Here is a 17,860-nt window from a genome sequence, read left to right as displayed (position 1 = left end):
AAGCCTGTGTCTCCAACCAAAAGCAAGGATGGGACCTCTAAAGGCAGAAATCACACATTTTCACAAAGAAAAATGATGGCTTGGTTTAAACAACCCAACTTGGACTGTCAGCTCAAAGTTGATTCGTTATAGTGGAGTTTGGCAGTTGATTGTTATGCTCCAAGTCAGTTTGTTGAATCCAGATAGTATAGGCACAAATTTATCATCAGGCAGCTTTCCTACTGGTTCTGATGAGCTTTCTGAAAAGTGGTTACTTTGGTTCCATCTTCTGGAGCTCTGGGTTATACAGTGTGCAAATCCGAATGCACATACTTGAAGTTCAGCAAACATTTATTTTATCCTTCTCTTCATGGACATAGATGGCTGCAGCAGTTCCAGATGTCAGATCCCGATACACAATATTTAAGGGCTATCTTGTATTATGCTGTAGCACAGTGATTTATTGTCTTCAGTAATCCCTTTCAGCAGTTAGGACTGAATATATACTAGATATAATGTACTGAATTAAAAATGCAACGTTGTTTTACCCTCTAGCAGTGAAGCAGTAAAATATTGGTCAGAACAGGAATCATGGGTAGGTCTAATCATGCAGGAACAGGCGATTCTAAATAAGTTGCCAAAGAAATTCATTTTGCTTCAGATTATCTTCTTTTCTAGGCAAATGTTGTTTAGGAGCTCTTGGTTACATAGCAAATAATCCCTGAATTCAAGGGCTGTTGTATGATTACTGATCATCTTAAAGAGCTTACTTCCCTGCACTGCCTCCCCTACAAGATCCGTATCAATTTCTGTCTAACTACCTGTACAATAGTTGAGGGAAGTGGGCTTTCAGCGAGAACACATTTGGGATAAAAGTAGAAAATTAACGCCAGAAATCATGGCTGTTTCATCCAGAGAAAATACCAGAGCATATTTAAACTCAGGGGTTGTGTGCTGTCTCTGGGGAATTTGCCCTGAGGCTATTTTGATACACGAATTAGAGGTATCTTCGGTGATAGTGTCAGCATACGACATATATTCTTTATAATTTGGAAACATTAGGGCGAGAGTGGAGAAAACAGGAGGGGATTGTTAGCCTAGAAAAAAGGTTGAAGGAGTTGAGGGGGTTCTAGGGACCATGCAGACGTCCTAAACCAGTTTCATGAGTTTACCTGGGGCCAGGTTGAAATGGTTCCTTTCAAAGCTCCTGTATCTGGTTGAACCACATCTCTGCCCCAGGTTTTGTGTAAATTTCATTCATTATTGCAACTGGTTTGCCATTACCTAACTCAATTATTCTTCAATGAATCTGGCAGTGTATTTCTTAGAAACAACATGAATGATGATGGCTTAAACCAGTTTCATGTCAAATATCCCTTCCTAGTTCAGTTCATGTTTTGGGGGCTTTTTTTTTTTTGAGACGGAGTCTTGCTCTGTCACCAGGTTGGAGCGCAGTAGCACGATCTCTGCTCACCGCAACCTCCGCCTCCTGGGTCCAAGCAATTCTCCTGCCTCAGCCTCCCATATAGCCGGGACAACAGGCGTGTGCCGCCACACCCAGCTAATTTTTCTATTTTTAGTAGAGATGGGGTTTCACCATGTTGGCCAAGATGGTCTTGATCTCTTGATCTAGTGATCCATGGACCTCAGCCTCCTAAAGTGCTGGGATTATAGGCGTGAGCCACCGTGCCCAGCCTTGGGGGCTCTTTTTTACATAAGCAGCAGTATATCCCTTTAAAGAGATTTTGAAGCTTTATAGTCCAGTTTAAATTCTGGTTAACTAGTTATACAATTTAGATTGGCAAAGCAGATACAATGCCAGCATAACATTTATTTATTCAACAAATGTTTTCTGAGTGCCTGCTGTGTGCCATAAATAGGATAGCTGTCTCTTAAGGTTTTAACAATACCTGTTTAGCAATTACTATATATTGCTACTGGAGCTGATAGATGCTGTCTGACTTAGTAGAATTTATTTTAGGAATAAATACATATTAATCATGTTTCTGACCTATAACATAATAGTTCATACTTATCAATATTCAAATATTTTTATTCAACCAGCTTGGGCAACATGATGAAACCCTGTCTCTACAAAAATTAGCTGGGCATGATAACATGTGTCTGTAGACCCAGCTACTGGGGAGGGTGAGGTGGGAGGATCACCTGAACCTGGGGAAGTGGAGGCTGTAGTGAACTGAGATTGCATCACTACACTTCAGCCTGGGCAACAGAGTGAGACCCTGTCTCAAAAAAAAAAAAAAAAAGGCTGTAGTGCAGTGGCACAATCTCAGCTCACTGCAGCCTCCGCCTCCTGAGTTTCAGGCAATCCTCCCACCTCAGCCTCCTGAGTAGCTGGAATTATAGGCACATTCCACCACACTTGGCTGATTTTTGTATTTTTTTCTTGGTAAAGACAAAGTCTCCCTATGTTGTCCAGGCTGGTCTCAAACTCCTGGACTCAAGTGATCTGCCCACCTCAGCCGCCCAAAGTGTTGGGATTACAAGTGTGAGCCACCACGCCTGGCCAACATTTTTTAAAAAATTTGAAACCATACACGCAGGCTCACACTTATATAGACAAAACCCTCTTTTGACCCACCAGTTCCCATTCTCCTTTCCTTTCCACAGAGTTGCTTTTCCTGCTGTCTTTACTTTCCACCCTCATACTCTTGGGCCCACTTAGATCAGGCTTCATGCCACCAAAATCGCTCTTGGAGGTTACCCTTAATGATACCAAATTTAATAATCAAATTTCAATCTTCCTAACAGAACTTTGCATGATTGATCATTCTCTCCTTTTTGAAACATTTTCTCCACTTGGCCTCCAGGACACCATTCTCTTATGGTTCTCCTCCTATGGTTTCAGCTGCTGTCGCCTTTGCTGGTTCTTTACCTAACCTCTAAATCTTGGCGGGACCTGGGCTTATATATGGGGTGTGTGTGTGCGTGTGTGTGTGTGTGTGTGTATTTACCTGTTTAATTCATGATCTCATCCAGTCCTATGGCTTTCTTTTTAAATTCAGTCTCCAGAGAGACTGTAAAAAATTGCCAATGCCGACTATATTTTAAGTTGTCATTGTGGGGTATTGGGAAAAGTTTTCAATTAACAACAATCGTGCCTTGGATAAACCTCATTGGCAACGATACTGTCTCTGTGCAAAGCTGTCCTATGGCTTTTTTATCTTTATTTTTTAATTTTAATTTTATCTTATTAAAATAATACATACAGATTTTAAAAAGTCAAGTAGTACCAAAAAGGTTATGATAAAATGCAGCATTTCCCTTCCCCATCCCTCTCTACTTTCTTCCCTCCTTCCTAGGGACAATTATTATTATTATTATTATTTTTTGAGACGGAGTTTCGCTCTTGTTACCCAGGCTGGAGTGCAATGGCGCGATCTCGGCTCACCGCAACCTCCGCCTCCTGGGTTCAAGCAATTCTCCTGCCTCAACCTCCTGAGTAGCTGGGATTACAGGCACGCGCCACCATGCCCAGCTAATTTTTGTATTTTTAGTAGAGACGGGGTTTCACCATGTTGACCAGGATGGTCTCGATCTCTTGACCTTGTGATCCACCCGCCTCAGCCTCCCAAAGTGCTGGGATTACAGGCATGAGCCACCGCGCCCAGCCTAGAGACAATTATTTTTTAATGCTTTTAGCTCTCTCTTCTGCCATTTACACCTCTACCTAATTTGTAAACAATAGGCATATACCACCTTTAGCTATTATCTATCAGCTTCATACTGTAGTAGATGATAATTTATCTGTCTTACAATGCCATTCTGTCTTCTACTATCCTTAATCTTCTTAACATAGTTATATTACAGTAGTTGGTTAAATCGATTCAGTGTTTACATAATTACATATATGTGAATATAATTCCCAGCAGTGTTGCAGTGTTTTATGATTGTGTTTCAATATATCTTCCAGTTTGCTATCTGCTAGAAACCCATTCACGATCTTAAACTTGGTTTATGGTTTCTTTCCATTGTCATATCCAATCTGATTCTTTTTAAAATATGCTATGTTGCTTGTTATAGTTTCCAGTTTCCTGTTGAAATTTTCAAGCATAATTTTTGTGTCTTTTAAAATAGTAAATACAATTGTCTTATTATTGGTGTTTAATAATTCCAATATCTGGAGTCCTTCAGGGCTGTGTTTGACATCACTTATTTCTGTTGGTTCTTGTTTTCGTTATCTAGCCATATGGGTTCTAGTTAGATTCTCTGGGTCCTTGATCTGTGTTTCTATATTTAGATTTATTCCCTATTTGATGAAGCATATCCACCAAGTTAAAGATACATAACAACGGCAGAAACATGGGAAGGATAGCAGTTGACATAGCTCTCTCTCTCATATCACACTGCCCCGATCAGGACTGCTGTGCAGTTGTCATTTGAACATCACGACTTTGCCACCAGCATGGAGAGTCTTTTCCTTTTCTCTGTGTTGAATCTCTCATTTCCTGTATTCTGTATTTTCTTCTTTCTCAGATTCTTATCTTAGTACAGGCAATGTGATTGTGTGATGTAGTAGACAGAATATCGGTTCCCTAAAATGTCCACATTCTAATCTCTAAAACTTGTAAATATGTTTCCTTAAATGGCAAAAGAGACTTTGAAGATGTGATCACGTTAAGAATGTTTAAATTGGGAGATTATCCTGGATTATTTGTGTGGCCCCATGTAGTAATGAAGGTCTATATAATAGGAGAGTAGGAGGTATATCTGTACATGTGCATGTGCATGTACATATGAGAGAAAGAGACAGACAGACAGAGACGGGGAGAGACAGAGAAAAGAGAGAGATGTCCTGGTTTTAAATACGAATGTATGAAGGAAGGGGCCACAAGACAAGGAATGCAGGCAGCCTCTGGCAGGAAGGAAGATAAGGAAATGTATTCTCCTCTAGAGCCTCTGGAAGGGAAACAGTCCTGCTAACATCTTGATTTAGAAATTCCGATCTCCAGAACTGTAAGAGAATAAATTTATGTTCTTTTAAGCTACTAAGTTTGTAGCAATTTGTTATAGCAGCAAAGAAAATCAATACAAATAATTTTTTTTCAGATTTTTTTTTTTTGAGATGGGAGTCTCACTCTGTGCAGAGGTGTGATCTTGGTTCACTGCAACCTCTGCCTCCTGGGTTCAAGCAATTCTCCTGCCTCAGCGTCCCAAGTAGCTGGGACTACAGGCACCCACCACCATACCCAGCTAATTTCTGTCTTTTTATTAGAGACGGGGTTTCACCATGTTAGCCAAGCTGGTCTTGACTCCTGGCCTCAAGTGATCTGCTCTCCTTGGCCTCCCAAAGTGCTGTGATTACAGGCATGAGCCACCGTGCCCGGCCTAGTTTTTTCCAGATGTTGCAAGTGTCTACAGTCAATCTTCACATTGCCAGTTTGGTTGGTTATAGGATTCTAGGTTGGAAGGCATTTTCCTTTACACTGAAGACACTCTTCCATCGTCTTCTTCCTTCAAATGTTGCTGAGAAGCCCAGAGTCATTTTTATTATCATTCCTTATACATGGCCTGTTTTCTACCCCTCTTCAGACACAGCACTATCTGTTTGTCTCTAATGTTCTGATATTTCACAATGTATGAGTCTATAAGAGTAGAAAATTCCACGTCAGAAACTTAGTGCTTTAAAATTCCATAAATATAATGAAAATGCAAGCACAAATTGGGGAAAATATTTGCAACATGAAAAATAAAGGGCTATTACTCTTTTTTTTTTTTTGAGACGGAGTTTCACTCTTATTACCCAGGCTGGAGTGCAATGGCACGATCTCGGCTCACCGCAACCTCCGCCTCCTGGGTTCAAGCAATTCTCCTGCCTCAGCCTCTCGAGTAGCTGGGACTACAGGCCTGCACCACCATGCCCAGCTAATTTTTGTATTTTTTAGTAGAGACAGGGTTTCACCTTGTTGACCAGGATGGTCTCAATCTCTTGACCTCGTGATCCACCCGCCTCAGCCTCCCAAAGTGCTGGGATTATAGGCGTGAGCCACTGTGCCCGGTGGGCTATTACTCTTATAATAGAAAGCACTCCTACAAGAAAAAATACATTCTCCAAAAGAAACATTCACAATAGTAATTCAAGAGAGTACATCTGCAGATCTAGAACTGAAAAGAAAGACAAAAGAAAAAAGCATAAAAGAGTATAAATAATTGGCTAAGAAACATTTAAAAATCCATAGCCTTACAAGAAATTAAATAAATGCAAATTAAAACTGTGAGAAAAAAATTTTCACCTTTTAAATTGGTGAAGATTAAAGAAAACCCTCAAAATAGCTAATGTTGGTTAAGATATCAGCACTTACATACACTGCTGTTAGAAATGCAGTCAACCATCTCTTCTGGATGAGGCAAAATTTTGTAAACCAGATCAAAAGCTTTTAAAAATGTCCATGTTAGGTCAAGCACAGCGGCTCATGCTTCTAAACACAGGACTTTGAGGCTGAGGCAGGAGGATCATTTGAGCCCAAAAGTTTGAGGCTACAGTGAGCTATGATTACACCATTGCACCTGGGCGACAGAGTGAGACTCTGTCCCAAAAAAAAAAAAAAAAAAGAAAAAAAATTAGTACTTAGAATTTATTCCACCAAGATAAGATAATAATGAATGACGAATGTGCATAAAGAGTTAACTACCATTTTGGCCATGTTGTTTACAAGATTAAGAAAGTGGATACAGGTCCGGTGGGGTGACACATCTGTAACTCCAGTGCTTTAGAAGACTGAGGCAGAAGGATTGTTTGAGGCCAGGAGTTCAAGACCAGCCTGGGCAACACAGTGAGACCCTATCTCTAAAAAGAATTTAAAAATTAGCTGGGCATGGTGGTGTGTGCCTGTAGTACTAGCTACTTGGGAGGCTGAAGCAGGAGGATCATCTGAGCTCAGGAGTTTGAGGGTACAGTGAGCTATGATTGCAGCACTGCATTCTACACTGGGTGACAGAGTAAGACCCTGTTTCTCTCAAAAAAAAAAAAAAAAAAAAAAGAGTAGAAACAACCTAAATACTCAACAATAGAAAACTGGCTTAAATTTCCTATGGCAGTGGGATGTTTCAGCAGTTTTAAAGTAAATAAGGCCACTAGCCTGAGGTTGTCTCTGCACCCTGAGCCCTTACATAAGCAAGGTGAAGCCTTATTTTTTTAGATTTAATTATGTTTTTTTTTGAGATGGAGTCTCACTTTGTCACCCAGGCTGGAGTGCAGTGGCATGATCTCAGCTCACTGCAACCTCTGCCTCCCGAGTTCAAGTGATTCTCCTGCCTCAGCCTCTCGGGTAGCTGGGATTACAAGTGCGCACTACCACACCCGGCTAATTTTTTATATTTTTGGTAGTGACAGGGTTTTACCATGTTGGCCTGGCTGGTCTCAAACTGACCTCAAGTGATCTGTCCGCCTCGGCCTCCCAAAGTGCTGGGATTACAAGCATGAGCCACCACACCCAGCCCAAAGCCCAGTTTAGAGGTATTTTTTATAACCGACTTAAATAGACAAACAAAAACAAAGCCCTAACCAAACAAAAACAGCCATTGAGTGGATTGGCTGTATAATTAGGGGTCTCCCGTCAGACTATACCCAAATAAGGCAAACACTTAACTGTAGCAATTCAGGTAATTTCTTTACTTTGCTTCTGTGTTCAGCCTATAAAAGGTAGCTGCTTCCAGAGCAGAGCCCATAACCTCTTTTGATCTTGGTGCATCCAATTCATGAATCATTCTTTTACTCACATAAATGTGTTAATTTCATTTAAAGTTTTTTAAACAGCAAGACATAGTGTTAAATTTATCATATAAAAAGTGGTCATTATTGGTAAGAAGTTGAGTCATGGGGAACTGAAATGAGAATTGGTGAGAAACAAAATTCTCTGAACTCTGTCGATCATTTATTAATAGAATGTTTTCTTTCTAGTTAATAGAATGTTTTCTTTCTAGAGATAAATTATTTCTACTTCTAAACATTGAGGAGATAAAAAGAGGGGCTTTTGGCTAGACATGGTGGCTCATACCTGTAATTCCAGGACTTTGGCAAGTTGAGACAGGAGGATCACTTGAGTCCAGGAGCTCAAGACCAGCCTGGGCAAAAAGCAAGACTCCATTTCTATTAAGAAGAAGAAGAAAAAAGAAAGAGGGGCTTTCAGCAATGATAGTGATAAAATTTAAAAGAAAAAAAGCAACAGTAGCTAACATTGAGTACTTACTGTGTTCCAGGTAACCTGTCAGGTATTTAATGTATTTTATTTAATTCCCACAATAGCCCTTTGGGGTAGGTAGTATTCTTTATCATCTTTAGATGTGAAGACTGAGGCTTGGAGATGTTGAGTGAATGGCTTAGAGTGACACAGCTGATAAATATTATAGTTTCAATTTAAACTCTGGAAGTCAGGATTCCAGACATTCTTATTCACTGGACTGAACTGCCTTAAATAAGTAAAGCAACTCTGTTAGTGGAGATCCCCCAATAGCCCTTTGTTCTTGGAGACACACTGAAGGATCATTTTAATTAGGTAGGAAACACAGGGGAAGGTTGCAGTTGGACATTTGAGAATCGACAAAGAAGCTCTTTTCATCATTTCCTTTGGTACAAAAAGTTTGAAGGCTGCTGGGAGAAAATCAGCAAATTTTCCCAAAGACTAAGCTTCTGGGAAAGCAGTTACTGAGACCGTGACCACTTCCTTTAGGAAGGTTCATGTTACTATATCATCTCTGGTCTGAAGTGGCCTGGACTTGACATGGAAGCAAAAGACAGGAGAAATTCACCACGGAGAGGGGAGCCGAGCCTGGACTGCTTACCTGGGCTTAACATTACTGGCTGCAATGACAAGTTTCTAGCTCAGTTCCTACAAATTTTACTCTAGCATCACAGGTGTGTCCTAGGAAAAAAAGCCACAGAGATTTTTAACTTTGGAACCACAAATTGTCAGAGCATTTAAATTTCAATAGCTCCATCTTGTGAAAGGTCTTGATATAGCAGGCATTCTGTGTCTCAACAGTGACACCTTGTGGGGCAGAGGTAGCAGAGGCTGGTGTCTGTGTGGACTGGAGGAGTTTTCAATCTTTCTTAAAGTCAGTTAGAAGCAGGATTGATCCTTTGGACTCTATTCCTGAACTTAACATGGAAGAACAAAAACATAGAGAAAACATCATGTACTGTGTACATCTAGTCAGTTTGAATGTTAAACACACACACACACACACACACACACACACACACACACACCCCAAAAGGCACATGACAAAATGGCAACGCAAGATATAGGACAAAAGGATGATTTTCTTAAATAAAGAGCATTTATTAGTCAATAAAGATAATGATGAGTAATCCAATAGAAAAAGGTCCCAAATAAGCAGCTAACAGAAATACTGATAACACTTAAAAAAGAGTTTTGATTTCACTCATAATCCTTTCATTAAACATAAAGACTAAAAGTACAATGATACACTACTTTTCATCTAACAGGTTAATAAATATTAAAAAGTAGGATAGAATTTAGTGTTAGCAAGGGTATGAGAAAACTATCAAAAATTATTAATAGAAATAAAAAATTGTGCAAAAATTTGGAAGGTAATCTAGTATAATATATATCCAAATTTAAAACGCACATACTTTATAATCCAGTAATGCTATCATTCAGAATTTAGGAGTGTTTTCTAATGATTTTTTGTTTGTACACTGTATCAATTAGGATGCAGTCATTTGTAAAGAACAAAACAAAAAACCCCAATTCAAACATGTTTAAACAATGGAGGGGATTTATTAGGTAATGGACTGAGATCCCAGAAATAAACTGGACTTCACCTGGGGTTTGATTCAGCATCCCAGAGGTATTATCATCCACCCCGTTTCTTACTAACTCTGTTTTCTGACTTCTGGCACATCAGGCTAATTCCCTATCAAGGTTACAAGATGGCTGACAACAACTCCCAAGGTATAGTGGACATATGCTTTCTTTATGGCCGCAAGGCACCTTTGAAAACCTTTCCTATGGAGAGTTCTCCATCTTATAAGTCCTTATTTCCTCAATGTGAAATTCAGAAATTCTGTTTCCCAGTCTCCCTTGCAACTCTGTGAAGTCTGGTGACATGAAGACATAAGCACCATGCAGAAACCCTCCTGGCAAGAGTGGCAGTATTATCTCCAGAAGCAGCAGTTGCAGAGGTTCAGGTAAAAGTCCCTAGGGCCCAGCACCCTTTCCCAGTGGGGTATTTGTGCTCAGTGAGGGCAACGGTGTTTTCTCTGGAGCAGTTCCGCAATAGTATATACTGTTGTGTGGCTCTCTCTGGGAAAGCTGGATTCTTTGGCATTCCCATAGAATCTGTGAACTCCCTGATATCCTCCAATCAATTTGCTTTCTGCTTAAACTACCTACAGTTCATTCCTATTGTGTGCAAGAACCGTAATACACAAAGATACGTTTTTTTTCAGCCACATCTAGGGAGAGAGGTCACTTTCAGAAATTCTCTCAAAAGAGCAAAGAAGCTTCCTTCTCTGTTATCTCTGGGAAACCTCTTTTTATATCTCTATAGTCAAAATCGGGTCATTTTTGTTTTCTGTACTACTGGGGCTTGAGGACAGGATTATGATAATGATCTAAGGCCTGAGCCACATCCTTATCCCTTAAGGCTTAAGACAAAGAACAAAGAGGGAGAGGTGAGGACACCCAGGTGAGATCAGGATACTCTCAGAGAGGGGTGAATGGGTGAAAGTATATGGGAGGTAGAAGAACCACACCTACTAGACAGAGCAGCTTACATCAAACCCCTTGAACTTCCAAGCTTGCTCCTCACATGTGTGGAGAAGTCTGCATAAACCGCTATATCATGTCGCTGTTGGTTATCACCTGGAACATCTAGACAGAGTCCCCAGGATAGGATTCAGCTTCCTTTCCATGGGGCCAGTCACATTCTTTGCTGTCTTGTTCCTTCATTCTGCCTTTAATGAGGGATGGGTCAACAAAGAAAATGGCAATGACCTTCTCTTTAGTTTAATGGAAAATTCCTCCAGAAGTTCAACCCTCATTGGTGTAGTCCACTTCCTTATTTTTCTCCCCTATTCTTAAGCACCAACATCTCTGCAACAATGTTTCCTTCTTCTCACCTCTCAAAGCAAGACTTCCTTCATTCTTTGGAACAACTCATCCCTTGCAAATAGATCAGACTATACCCTAGCAGTATATTTCTCAAAATTTGAAGGCTGTTCTGAGCAATAATGCTTTTCAAGTGAATTTCACCCTTAGTACTAGTGACATTTGGGGCTGGATAATATTTTTGTTATGAGAGACTGTCCTGTACATTGTAGAGTGTTTAGAAGCATCCCTAGCCTCTATCCACTACCAGCTAGTAGCATCCTCTCCTGCCAAGTTGTGACAACCAAAAATGTCCACTGGAGAGCAAAATTACCCATTTGATAACAACTAAGCTAGACTAATACTCTGGGGTAGAGTGTGCTCAGTAAGGACAGAGGAATTCACTCATATTCCAAGTTAGGATGGGGAATGTGGGGAACTTTGACTATCCAGGTTTCACCAAAAAGTACAGGACAGATAACTCCTCTTGTGAGTTATCAATGAACTTCTTTGTTGTCCTGACTGTGCCGCAGGGGACTGTTGAATCGCCATCTCCCAAGGACAAATGTTAATTTTCATAGAGTACAGCCTAACCACAAGGTAGAAGACATACACATTCCTATCTGTCCTATAATTTTACAAGGCCAATATCTCTTTTGTTTTTTTCTGAGACCCAGTCTCACCCAGGCAGTAGTGCAGTGGCATGATCTTGGCTCACTGCAACCTCTGCCTCCTGGGTTCAAGCGATTCTCCCGCCCCAGCCTCCTGAGTAGCTGGTATTACAGGCACCTGCCACCACGCTCGGCTAATTTTTTTTGTATTTTTAATAGAGACAGGGTTTCACCATGTTGGCCAGGCTGGTTTCAAACTCCTGACCTCAAGTGATCTGCCTGCCTCGGCCTCCCAAAGTGCTGGATTATAGGCATGAGCCACTGTGCCTGGCCGTGGCTACATCTCTTATAATGAGGTATGACAAATTATTGTTCAACACAGACTTAATCCACCTATCTTGCTTCCAAATGTATCTTCTTTGGATCCATCCCTGAGTAATATTTTTTAAAATTCCCTTAGCTACTCATAGGGTTGGCCAAAGATGAGAAATTATTACTTGGAAATGTAATCCTGTAGTTTCTTTTTTATGATGGTGGTTGCTGTGTTATTTAGTACACAGATATTTTGGGTTATCTGACACAAAAGTTTCATATTTCAAACTTTTATCTTTACTGTGGCCTTTAGCTACATTTTTTTTTTTCTGGCTAATTTTAGCCTTTAGCATGATGTTCTTAATTACATTTAAGCCATTTTGGTCCGAATTGTCTGATATCAAAAGAACAAGCCTGCATTCTTACTGTTTCCATTTGTCTGGTGTTTTAGTGAGTCCAGGCTGTTAGAGACTGGGTGGCTTCAACAACATTTATTTCTTACAGTTACGGAGGATGTGAAGTCTAACAGCAGGGTGCCAACATGACTGGGTTTTGGTGAGGGCCCTCTTATTGCTTTGCAGACAGACACCTTTTTACTTTATCTTCATGCGGCAGAGTGACACAGGAAGTAAGCTCTGTTTTGTCTCTTCTTATAAGGGCACTAATCCTATTCGTGAGGGCTCTGCGCTCACGACCTAATTACCTTCCAAAGGTCCCACCTCCAAATACCATTACATTTGGAACTGAGCTTCAAGAAATGACTATTGAGGGTACACATTCAGTCCACAGCACTTGGTATGTCTGTCTATTCCTTTCTATTTAGCCTTTCTGAATCATTTTGTTTTAGGTATATTGCTTGTATTTACCATAATGATAGTTCACTTCTGTTGCATAACAAACCATACCAAAAATTAGTGGCTTAAAAACCAGCCATTTATTTAGCTCATAATTCTGTACATTGGCTTAACGTTTCTGGTCTAGGTTGGCTCAGCTGATCTCTGAGGCGCCTGCTTATGTGTCTGAGATCATCTAGGGTGTTGCCTGGTGGTTGGATGATCTAAGATAGACTTGTTCCTATGTCTGACAACTGTTGGCTAGGACTAGGAGAGTGACTCTACCACATCTCTCATAATCCAGCAGGCAAGATGGCACACATGGAGGTCACAGGGCTATAAGTGCAGTAAGAGAGGACAAAACCTGATGACTGAAGTGTCTGCTTGCATCACAACTGCTAATGCCCCATTGGCCAAAGCAGCTCACATGAATGACCCAGACTTAAAGGTGGAGAAAAGGAGTCCACCTCCTGATAGGAAGATCTGCAATGTCACATTGCAAAATCATGATAAAGGGAGAGGAAAAATTTATGGCCAATTTTATAATCTATCACATAGGGTTTTCTTTTGTGAGTCATTTTAAAAGTCTTTTTCTTTCAATGGTTGATTTAAACCCAAATACATGTATTATACGATGTTATATTTGATTTCAATTTTGTCACATTATTATATACTCTTTATTAAATGTATTCTTATTTTTACTGTATGTCCATGTGCTTACTTTCAGGCTATCTTCTCAATGTGGACTTGAAACACACTATTTTGAAACTCAAAGCTGCCTTCAGCAGGGTTCTGTCTATCCGAAGAGGCAACTATTTCCATTGGTTCAATCAGTGGGATTAAAGATAGGCCCAGAACTAGGAATTTTCAAGAAGGAAAATCCATTGACTTAATATTCCCAGAATATACTTGTTATGCTGAGAATACACAATAAGAACATATGGCATTTCATTACATAGGTGAAAAACTAACATCATCATAAGCAAGTTTAGAAGCAGTGAAACACACACTTGGAAGGCATTATTAATGCTCCCTAATATCTGATTCTTCCTTTTCAGTCCCATTGCAGTTTGGTGGAGCCATGTGAAAGGTTCTAGCTAGTGAAATGCAAGTGGAGGTGGGAGGGCTGAGGTAGTGATGAGCTGCTGCATGATGCTATAGATTCCCTCTTCCGTAGTGAAAGTGGAATCTCATGTTGGGATGACAGAGCTATAAGATCAAAGTAGTCTGGATTGCTCAGACACTGGTTGGAGGACAACTCTCAGCCTGTTACATATTAGACTTCGTGTGAGCAAATAACACGTTTATTAAGACACTAAGATTCTGAAATTGTTTATTGTCAGAGCATGAGCTGGCCGATCTTGACTAACATACCATCATTCTTTGGTCACCGGCCTATTGCCTAATTAGTTGGGGAGCTTGTTGTTGGGAAAAGTATGTTATTTTGAAAGTAGAGTATATAAATATCATACATGTATATATGCATATATATATTTAACAAGAGGTGAAACTTATTTAACAATATTTATTGAGTGCCTGCTTTACCAAGTGCTAGAGACCTATTAGTATAAAAAACATACAATTTTTGCCTTCATGGAGCTTACATTCTACTGGGGAAGTCAGATAAAAATTACATCAACAAACAAAATACTTGTAAGTTAGGATAAGTGTTATGAAGGAAATAATGGCTGAGCTAGAGGTTAACAAGGGAAGGCATCTACTTTACATAGTATGATGATGAGGAGAGGAGACCTTTCAACTGAGGTATAGAGAAAGGGAGAAAACATTCTAGATCAAATGAGGCAAGAAAGATCTTGGTGAGTTTGAGAAAGTAAAACGACCAATGTGACTCAGCAGTAACAAATCAGGAATCAAGAGGCAAAATATGAAGTTGCAGAAAAAGATCATCACGTTGTAGCAGGGAGACTGGTTTTCATTCTAAGCCATCAGATAGTATCACCTTAATCTTCCTTTGATCAATGCCACAAAATTAACATCTTTGTTAACTTCCCTCCCTGCTCCACCCGCCAACTGCCTCAACAAATGTCATGTCCCTCATCTTTCTGACGGTTAATCACTCTGTCTGTATCTTCCTTCCTCTAGTTACCCTTTCTCCTCCTCTTTTCATATATTTTGCTTCTTCATTATCTTCCCAATGGGTCAGTCCTGTCAACCAACCTGCAAGACACCACCCATCCCCGACCATCTTCCATGGGTTATCGATTGGTAATGATTCTACCAATCACTCAGATATTCAGTCCCCAACACCAGGATCTATCCTTGACCACTCCCTTTACTTTTCTATGCAGTTCATTGGTAAATTCTTCAATTTTAAACTCAAAGATATTATCAGTTTGGTTCACTCTTGCTAATGTTAGCTTTCATGATCTTTTGCCTTGATTTCTGAAATGGTGTCATGATTTGCCTCCTTGCTTCCATTCTTTCCTTTCTCTAATGCTTTCTTTATGCATCAGCCAAGGGTGGCTACTTATTTTAATCTAGAATAGCTTAATTAAAATAAACAAAATTTTTTTATAAATTGTGGTAAAATAGGCTGGTGCAGTAGCTCACGACTATAATCCCAGCACTTTGGGAGGCCAAAATGGGTGGATCACTTGAGGCCAGGAGTTCGAGACCAGCCTGGCCAACATCGCGAAAGCCTGTCTCCATTAAAAATACAAAAATTAGGCAGGCATGGTGGCTCTTTCCTGTAGTCTCAGCTACTCAGGAGACTGAGGCAGGAGAATCCCTTGAACCCGGTATGCGGAGGTTGCAGTGAGCCAAGATTGTGCCACTGCACTCCAGCTTAAGTGACAGAGTGAGACTCTGTCTCAAAAAAAAATTGTGGTAAAATAAACGTTTACTATAATGAAAGTAGTCAATGTACTGCAAAAGTTACAATAAAAAATATAGGCAAACCTAAAGAAAAAATACACATTTCCACTTCCAAAGATTACCACTCCTAACACCTTAGAATATAAGCCCACTAAATCTTTTTTCGTTGTACGTAAATACATATATGTGCATTTTTAAACCAAAATGAGATGTAGTAACATACATACCATTTCGTGACTTGCTCTTTTCAGTTAATGATCTTTTCCATGGCAATACAGTCCTATTTTATCCAATACTCAGTCCATCTACATTCATATTTCTTTAATGGTCCTGAAAATGCATTTTATAGTCTGTTCAAAATGGGATCCAATTCAAACTGTTATGTCCATTAAATTTCTTTTCATAAAGCAGTTGCTTTTTCATGACAAATTGTTGAAGAGATGGGCCAGTTATCCTGCAGAAAGTTTCACCTTCTGGATCTATCTAGTTACTTCCTCTGGCATCACTAAATTTGTTCATCTATCAGTCAGAGTCGCGCTCTTTTGCCCAGGCTGGAGTGCAGAGGTGCAATCTCGGCTCACTGCAACCTCCGCCTCCCGGGTTCAAGGGATTCTTCTGCCTCAGCCTCCCAAGTAGCTGGAATTACAGGCGTGCACCACCACGCCAGGCTAAGTTTTGCATTTTTAGTAGAGACGGGGTTTCACCATATTGGCCAGGCTGGTCTTGAACTCCTGACCTCATGATCCACCGGCCTCGGACTCCCAAAGTGCTGGGATTACAGGCGTGAGCCATTGCGCCCGGCCTATCAGTTGTTTTCATAAACTGTGTTATATGCAAAAGCTTGATAGATTCAGGTTAAATATTTTTGCCTGAATATACCATGATGATACTACATACTACATCCCATCAAAAGACAAACTATCCAATTGAACAAGGTGGCCTTTAAAAAATGTAAATTTTAGGCTGGGCGCGGTGGCTCACGCCTGTAATCCCAGCACTTTGGGAGGCCGAGGCGGGTGGATCACGAGGTCAAGAGATCGAGACCATCCTGGTCAACATGGCGAAACCCCGTCTCTACTAAAAATACAAAAAAATTAGCTGGGCATGGTGGTGCATGCCTGTAATCCCAGCTACTCAGGAGGCTGAGGCAGGAGAATTGCCTGAACCCAGGAGGCGGAGGTTGCGGTGAGCCGAGATCGCGCCATTGCACTCCAGCCTGGGTAACAAGAGCGAAACTCCGTCTCAAAAAAAAAAAAAAAAAAAAAATGTAAATTTTAAATATATATTGCTTAAATCTCACACTTCCTCGGCATTTATTATACAATACTAAACAAATTCTTCAATTTGGACTACAAGGTTCTGAACGATTTGACGCCTGCTTACTCCTCCAACTTTATTTCATCCCATTCAGTTTTTAAAGGTCTTGTCACATGTTTCGTTTCCACTCCCGGAACATGGTAAGTGCTTGCCTCCCAGGGCCTCTGCAGGCTTTTGGTTTGGAGGCTCTCCTTTGCCACTCCACCCCTCTCCATTCTTCTCCTCTTCTGATATCAAGCATCTTCTCAAATTACAGGTGTTGTTTTAAATGTATTTAAAATTTTGTTATTTCTACAAAACAGCAACAACAGATACAGGTTCGTTTTCAGTTCACCTAGTCGAAGAAAACCTACTTTATCTTATTTAAATTAGGGTCCATCAAGCGATCTTAACATCCTAAATCCCAAGCACCCTGTTTTTTTCCTGATACTTTTTCAGTTTACCTTAAGGTCTGTGTCAACCTGACAGTAAGATGCACGATGGCAGGGATCTCGCCTATTAGGTTCCCTGTGCACTCCGTACCTGTGCACAGCAGCCCATCAACAGTAGTTGAAGAAACTACATTGGTCACAATAACCCTGGGGCCGCGTCTAGGGGAGGCAGCCGCAAACTCTCGCAGGTGGCAGCGACAGAAGTACTTCTCTAGGAAGTTGTTCGAGTGGAGGAATACTCTTACGTCAAAGTGCTCAGTACACTACAGCGGCAGGAAGGAGGAAGGGAAGAATTCTAGATGCGGAGAAAGTCAGTATTTTACAGCACAGTACAGGTTAAACTGGATCCTGGAAGGCGTCGCCGCCGCGACACCTTCACGTGACCGCGGACGGCCGAAGGACCCCGCGCCCAGTGCGCCTGCGCTGGCGCTCCCGGAAGTGGCCGGACCAGGAACGCAAGCGGAGCT

At 40.7% G+C, this 17,860-nt stretch overlaps 1 non-coding gene across 1 annotated transcript; it reads right to left on the bottom strand.

Moving 5' to 3' along the window:
• Positions 1-3,005: 3,005 nt before the first annotated feature.
• Positions 3,006-3,146, bottom strand: LOC135276006 (U4 spliceosomal RNA). The gene has a single exon (XR_010343576.1). It is a non-coding gene; the product is annotated as a U4 spliceosomal RNA (small nuclear RNA).
• Between the last annotated feature and the right edge of the window lie 14,714 nt (positions 3,147-17,860).

This window comes from Aotus nancymaae, unplaced genomic scaffold (genome assembly GCF_030222135.1).
Source record: "Aotus nancymaae isolate 86718 unplaced genomic scaffold, 86718_ANA_hifiasm-v0.15.2.pri h1tg000019l, whole genome shotgun sequence".
Lineage (NCBI taxonomy): Eukaryota > Metazoa > Chordata > Mammalia > Primates > Aotidae > Aotus > Aotus nancymaae.
The sequence above is the reverse complement of the archived record's forward strand: the minus strand, read 5'-3'. Positions and strand labels throughout refer to the sequence as shown.